Raw genomic sequence first — 8,469 nt, 5'->3', positions numbered from 1 at the left:
CAGTCTGTGTCTGACCTCTGCCATTCTCTTTCTTTCCTGTATATCTGTAGCTCTTAGTTTTGTGTCTTGTGAGAGCCTGCGTAGCCACACATTGCTTCCGTGGTGCAGTGTGAAGCTAACTGTGGGACCGAATGTGGTGGCCAAGTGACAATGGACTAAGACTGCAGAGTCCATAAGCAAAATCAACTATTGCTCCTGTAAAGTTGATTTGTCTCAATTATTGTCAAGTCTCATAAATCTGAGTAACATGCCACGTGGCACAACGATGACAGATATTGAAAAGCATTGATAAGTTATCTACAGAAAGCTTCAGTACTTGTGTGTACATAAAAAAATTACAAAGATAAAAAAAATTACAAAGCATGGAAACAAGGGCAAAGCCAAGGTCCCAGGTGTGCAAGAATGCATAGGAGGGGAAGCTGTGTGCTTTGGGGAAAGGATGGTCTCATTCTTAATTTATTTTATTTCATCTTTCCGGGAGCCAAGACTGTAACCTGTAGTTCTTCAGTTCTGGCAATACAGTTTTCAGGCCTGGCAGTTGCTGATGCTTCCCAAGTCTGCAGTACAAAGGACTTTACTGTTTTCCTCTCAGTTAAATCTCATTGCTGTTTTCTAAACCTGCAGGTTTACTTTGAAGTTTCTGAATTACTTTTTTTTTAAAATCTCTACCCAATGTGAACTATTTCTTCAGAAAAAAAATCATAAAAGAAAAAGAAAAGAAAAAGAAAAAAAATCATGTGTTGCACGCATTGTATTACCAGCCCAGGACACGGCTCTTAGGAAAACTCCAGAGGATAGACATGGTGTGCAGTATTGAAAGGTGGTACTTCACAGCTATGCTCACATGTGTTAATTGAGTTCTAGCAGTGAGATAACATCGTATTTAACTACAACTACAAATATATTTGGAATAAAAGAGAATGCTATTACCACCATAAAATTAGTCTGAAAATCTCATCCCTTTACACTCTTTGGAAGTTGAGGAAGGGAGAAAATGGTAGTGAAATTTCTCCAAAAGGAAAATTTTGTATATATATATGCTATGATTTCACACACACACACACACACACACACACACACACACACACACCCAAGTATTTTAGAAGACATATACTGTGCATTCTAATCCTACTCCTTGAATCATAATTCCTTCATCAGATTAACCTTACCACTTGTGTTTCTAAGGACTAACAAGAATAACAACTCCTTTTGTACTGAGCGAAGCTGGGTCTTCCCCAAGAGACCACCAGACAGCTGCGTAATCACAGAGTTGTCCCCAGCTCTGTGCATTGTACCTTTCTCCACTGCCATGGAATCAGGGTACTGCAGTACTTTCCACTTAGAAATAACTAAGAAAAATATAAATTACATTCCTTAGTTTATTGAAAATCAAATGCGTCTTCATTTAATGAGACATTAAATTGTAATAATGCAAAATTATACATGAGTTGTGAGAGAACATTTTGAAATTTTAAAAATGTCTAACTGTCCTGATTTAATGATGGAGATTATTTCTCTTTCCTGCACTGGTGACATAACTAAGGGATGCTCTATCATGGAGTTGTGTCTGCCATAGTTTTAAGACAAGATGTCACCAATTTGTCCAGGTAAAGCTCGACATTTTCTTTTCTCAGCCAGCTTCAGTGCTGGGGCTTCAGGTGTGTATCTCAATGGGAGGGGAATAGTTAGTTCTGTAACTGGAGCTGAGTGTTTATTTCTTTGGGGCTCAGTGACAGACTTCGGGCAATGGGCCAGTGACGGCAACCCTTGAGATCTTTCAATGATAACACAGAGCTTGCTGCGGCATGAGTGCCACAGGTTTGCCATCACTGCACAATCTATACCAAGAGGGGTCTTCCTGTCTCCTGTGGCTACTCTGCTCTTAGAATGATGCAGGATCAGGCTGCACTTTATTCTCAATTTTCTAATGACTTTCCTTCCTTATAACTCTTCTTTAAATACTGAACAACTTTGTATGATAAGGGTTATTCTAGGCTGATGAAGTTTCCCTCTTTTTGAGTACAAAGTGTTGTGGCTTGTATGTATTTGTGTCCCCAGAGCTCCATGCAGTCATTGAGCCACAGTTCTACCGTTTGTGATTAATTCATGATCCAAGGCTGGGATTATGGGTCTGCGTGCGGCTGGGATCATGGGTGTGAGTGCCACACGCGGCCTGGGGCAGAAAGCCTGAATACACTTAAGGGAGACAGCCTTGCTGTCTGCAGCCATTGTTGCCGTTGCTCCTCTCTTAGTTCTCTGCTCTTTGACTCTGCCAAGAAAGTTGCTCTCTGCCATGTTTCACTCTTCCATGGAGCCAGCTGAGTATGGACTGAAATGTCCAGTTACTGTGAGCTAAATAAACCTTTCCTTCCCTCATTTTGGGTGTTAGGTATTTGTCGCAGCAACAAGAGAAGAGTAACTGAGACATAAAGAGACTTGTGTGTCTATATTAAGAAAGTTGTGTGAAACCCTCACCTTCATAGAGTTACTGTGTACACTAACCTGAAAATTTTCACAACTCCTATGATTCACACAGTGATTTTTTCTATATTTATTCTTTACCCTATCTTCTTTACTATCAGAACTCTACCAGTGGGTGTATCAAACATAACTCGTCTTTTGAGAGCTCTTTGCATTGAATAACCAAGTAATTTTAGCATAACCAGTTCATATCACTCTGGAACAACATGATAAACAATTTGAAAGGAGGCCCCTTCTGCTTTGGTTGTCATTGCTCTTCTTCTTTTTGTCTGAGACCCAGCAGCTGTGACAGCTATCTTGGGCTCATGCCCTTGCAAATGGAATGACTGTTGTAGGGGAGCAAAACGATAGAGGACTGAGGAGTGCTGTACTGCTGCTGCTGTCCAGAGTTGCTCTCTATGGACTTCGTATTAGGTCAGGAAAGAGATACACCAATTATTAAAGTCACTATTTTTCAGATTTTGTGTTATTTTTGATGAAGTCTTCTGTAAAGTATTTTGTTACTTTCTAACCTGTGGTACTCTCTGCTGGAGATATTTTCAATATTAATTTTATGTTCTTGCTCTAACAAATTACCAAAGAATATACTCCTAAGACACCTATTATCCTATGCTCTGGAGATAAGAATTCTAGCATGGGTTGCAGTGGCCCAAAATGAAAACAGCGACAGGGCCGTGCTGCTTGCTGGAGCCTCCAGAGAAGTAGTTTTCTCATCTTCTTCCAGCTGGAGGCTGCTTGCACCCCCTTAACTTGCTGCTTCCACGGTCTCAGGGACTGTCCTGCTGAGTCCCTCACCCTTCTTCCATCTTCCTATCTCTGTCTCTTTGAAGAGAGTGAGGGAAGATCTTTAGCTTACACGGATTCGTTGCCTATAAATTTAATCACGTATGTAGAGTTACTTTTACTATGAAAAATAACATGTCAACTAGTTCAAAACCTTGGGTGCAAACATCCTTTGAGAATCTTATTCTGCTATCATATTTCTCTGTAAGGACACCCAAGTTCCTTAGCATCAGTGACCATGTCATCCTAATCTGTAGTCCCTGATGCATTTTTCTGAAACTCAGAGGAACAGCGCAGGCCACGCTGTGATCTCGGCACACACCTCTGACAGCAGCCGCCCACTGTCCACCATGCAGTAATGGGCTTCTGCCAGGGTAGCGTTGCCTGTGAACTGTGCTGGGTCTGGAGGAAGGTGGGTGATATTCAAGAGGAGCATTCCCTAAGATCCAGGGACCAGATACTCCGGGACCACAATGTGTTTGGGAGGGGCCAGGCAGGACTGACAGTGGGTGGAGGACCGCTCTACATTTCAGTATTTGGGCAAGAGCTTCCCTTCCCCAGGTGCATTGAGGCTATGCATGGTTTTTCACTTTTTTTTCTTATTGTCACATTATGTGGCATAATTCCTTTTATAAGATCCACGTAATTTTTCTGCCCTTTCATGAGTTCTAATAACTCTCCAGATATATATATAGATATATATATATATATATATATATATATATCTATATATATATATATATATATATATATATATATATATATATATCTATATATATATATATATCTGCTTTAATCCAGATATAACCTATTACTTTCTTTGTAGAATTTTTTTAAAGAGCCCTTAGTTTTAAATAACAAGAGAATATTACACAGCACATGGCATAGCACATAAGATACATAGGTGTGTTTTTAAGAGATGATAGAGTTTTGTGAAGACACAGGTGACACTGTCCCTGTGGAGGCATCGTGATGTATTTGCTCAAACCTCAGTGGTAGAGTTTTCTTCACACCTAGGCGTACCAGAGATTGAACTCAGGTCCTTGCACTTGCCAGGCAGGGCCTCAGACCGCTGAGCTGTCTCCTCAGCCCCTATAGTCATCCGACTATAGTCATATAGTCAATTCTGTATGAGGTTTATTATTGATCAGAATTTCATTACACAATTAATTACTTTATGCAGATTTATAATATAATTCTTTAATTATAATAATAGAAAATATAGCATACTCAATATATGCTTATGGTATCATATATATGATAGATTAGTTTAGTTGTATGTTATGTAAATATAACATACTCAATATGTTTTTATGGTGTCCTATGTATGAGAGATTAGTCTAGTTGAGCCATGCATATATGTGATTACTGCCAGAATCACACTGGGATTACTGCATATTATAATTGTCTCTTGAGTACAAGGACTGTGTTTCTCTCCTCAATATCCCTTCAGGATCTAGGCAGTACTTGGCATGGTGTAAGTTTTAGGTAGAAGCTTGCACAATTAATGGACCAATAGCTGGGGCTTTCTGTTTGTCTCATGTGGTCAGTCTTCTGCTGAATTACTTTTGTTGTCCCTAGAGATGGTCAGTTTGATGTGCACATGTGGCCACGGTAGAGTTTTTGTAAAGGGTCCATCAGCAGCGGTCTGGATGACTTAAGATACTTTTCTCACTTATGTTCCTAACTTGTGACCTTCTAAAATATATTAATGAATCATGCATTGGGTTATAGGAACACAAACGTGAAAGCCCTTGAGAGGAAAGTTATTGCTATTGGTATTATGAATACAGCTACATGCTACAGCCATCAAGTGGGTGACACAGTTTTACAAGAGAAGTTCAGGGCTCTCGTTCATGGGGGACAAAATTGCAGAAGGGGAATGCAACAGAACCGCATCTACAAGAGACTCCAGGAGTTATCCTTTAAAAATATTCAGTACACGGTAATTTGTCCCTGTTCTCCTGTATCACACCTTAACCTGTAGGAAATGCATTACCTTCTCCTTTGCACTTAACCAAGAATTTTTGACATTTTTTAAATGACTTAAATAATGCTTTAGCAATAAGTTACAATCTCTGTGAATGTTAGAAATTTTTTTGGAGATAAAAATCAACTCTGTATGTGTTTCACTTGAGCAAATCATCTCCAATGTTAGTAAAAGAAAAAGTTAGAAATAATTCAGTAAAATGATCTTTCCCCAGGGACATTTTATTAAATGTATTCACGTCCTATTTCTTCTTGACTTATCCAGACACACATCCAAGTGAGAAGTGCGCAGCAGTAGAATCAGCTCCTGCCTGGCAAGCGCAGGGTCCTGAGTTCACACCCTGGTACCGCAATAAAAAAAAAAAAAAAAGTGCACGCTACACACTGCTCACTCATGCACACTTCTGCTTCCATTCCCCTTTATGTAGAAGATAGTGATTTTGTTTTGTGCAGTAAATTGTCAGTTAAAGGGTTTTGAAGAGAATGTGAGAAACGGAAACAAATCTTACGGACCTGTCAGATATTTATGCACAAGGAGCCTTAAGTTTCACCACTTACTATGTGAAGGACTCTGACCAACTGTTTCTCCTCCTTAGCGGTGTATTAAATTAGCGTAATACTTACCACTCAGCAACTTTACGCGACTACAACAAACCCCTGTCATGGGACCGCAAGACTTCCCTGAACAAAGCAAATCAGAGATCCTCCGTGCTATTTCTCTTTCTAGAAGACTTCAAGCAGGCAAAGAAATACGTGGCAAAATGCAGATTAAAACCACTGAGTATTAAGTTTGGGATCCGAAGAGTAGGTTAACTTCTTCAACAAAAATAGAGAAAGACTTCACACCGAGGTGCACGCAGCATGGTCGATTGGGAAAAGGAAAACCTTCGTGAGAAGGAGGCCGCTCGGAGGTCCTCTCCGGTGATAGCCCGCTGACTTCCAGTCCCCTCAGCTCAAGGCGCCTTCGCCCACCTTCGCTTGCAGCCTGTCAGCGCGCTGGATGCCAGCGAGCAAGCAGAAGCGCAGGGGCCAGAGAAGAATGACTCCTGAGGACGCGGAATTCGGAGCTGGGGGAAAGACTTATGCCAATTTCATTTTATAGAACATTTTCACCAAACGTAAGTGTGATGACCGAACTGAGCAGTGTACGCGTGCATTTTACTTTTCTTTATGGCGGGTTAATAAATGAGTTCCCACTAAGGATGCTTATGTAGTTTATGGGGCTTACTGTATCATTGAGCTATTCCCAGATGATTTCTGGTATTATTTTAGGTAGATCATTGAAAATTTTGTTCATAAACCTGCTTTCAACCAAAATCCTGACAGTATTACTGATCTATCACGTTTTGCCAAAAATAATTGTGTTCTGTAAAATTGGTGCTGTTCCTGAATGCACAGTTCTTTCTAAAGTGCTGCTGCAAGCCCCGTAGAAGGTATTTGGGCTTGTTTCTATTTTATTGCTATAAATGATATAATTTAAATTTAAAATTAACCTGTTTTCAAACTATTTCATTGCTATTTTATTATTTTTCTATTTAAAATTAATTTTAAAATTAAATTTAATTGCTTCACTAAAAATAATTGAACGAAGTTCAAAATTAAAGTGTCAAAAATTGATTTTCTGCATTTGAAGTATAATTTGCTTCTGCTCTAAGTTCAGTAATTAAATAAGTAATTAAGTAAACGCATATTGAGGCTGTTCATTTGCTAGAGCTAGCATAACAAGGTACTGTGCACTAATGGCAACAACAAAGACACAGCTTCTTATAGTTCATGAAGTGAGTGCAAGGCCGAGCTGTCCACAGGGTGATGTCCCCAGCCCTTTCTCCTTTGGCTTGCGGGAGGACATCTTCTCCAGCAGCTCTCTCTGGACAGATGCCTCGATGTGACTCCATGGTGCCCAATGTCTTATTCTATCGAGGTCACTAGTTAGGTTATGTAACAGCTCCCTGACAGGATCCCTGAAGCTCGCTGCACTGAGCACCACCTATCCAACCAGAGTCACATGCTGAGTGCCTGAGTCACCACCTCATTACATTTTAGAATGCGCATTTCAATCTGTCACATACTTCTAAATCACTTGCCTCTGAGCCTGCGTTTCATAGAACTCTTGAACAGATTGTGAGAATCAAAAGTGGAGAGTACTGAATTACTTTGTGTAATCACTGTGGTGAATAGGTATGTAGTCTGATATAAAAGTAGTTTGATCCAGACAAAACATTCCTCTTCTGAGACTAACCAAAATTTTTACAATACAGAGAATTAGTAGAAAATGCCAAAGGCCAGTCATTAATTTTTGACAACCATTTTAAGTATAATGTCCTAAAAACTTTTATTAGGTCTTTTAACAATGTTAACATTTTATTATCCATAATAAAGATATAATTATCATTAAAATTAATCCTGCAGGCTAAACATTTTATTGCGCTGGATTTACTTCTGGTTTTAATGCTTGTTTTCTTTTTTTCTATTTATTTTTTTTTAATGCTTGTTTTCTTAGGAAATGCTTCAACCAATGAAATAATGGAAATTTTCTTGCTATGTCAGCAATATCACTTTTTTGTTGATGACAACAGAAACATTTTAGTATGTCAAAGTAAAAAATAAAATTGCACTTCAAAACACTATTCTGTGACTTTCCTTAGTCCCTGATGATGACTACCCTCAAACCCAAGTGGTCAGTGGTGGCAAACCCATGGCGCTCTGCTGCATCCATTTGCTATCATTAAGCGTTCTCGAAGGTTCTCCATCGCTGCCCTAGGCTCCTGAGCTACTACGAAGACTTCAGTCCTGTGGTGATACCTACAGACTCATACTGGCAAGATGAGCAGGCCTAGAAGAACATCAACCTGGCTGGTCGTGCTGGGAGGAAGCGTTCATAACTTTGTTACCCCCACATCAGCGTTGCTTCCACTAGCTGGCAGGAAATGGCTAGCCCTTTCTGTTCACCAGCCAAGATCAAATATAAGGAAGCTTAAGGATGGCAAGAAATGCCACATCCTCAAGGGTAATGTCCAGTGTTACCATCTAAGTCTCTTCGGGAGTGGGAGAATTGGACTCTGCTGAGCTGCTGAGATTTAGTCTGCTCTCTTTCCAGTGCAACAAGTTCAAACCTGTATACCATACACATTGTGGAACAGCACTTAATTTCCCTCAAAGCACCTGGGAGTGCTTTCCTGAAAGTGTGTTTCCACTTCTTCTCCTTTATCTGCATTG

This window comes from Octodon degus, unplaced genomic scaffold, assembly GCF_000260255.1.
Source record: "Octodon degus isolate 3935 unplaced genomic scaffold, OctDeg1.0 scaffold00049, whole genome shotgun sequence".
In the NCBI taxonomy this organism is placed as follows: Eukaryota; Metazoa; Chordata; class Mammalia; order Rodentia; family Octodontidae; genus Octodon; species Octodon degus.
The sequence above is the reverse complement of the archived record's forward strand: the minus strand, read 5'-3'. Positions refer to the sequence as shown.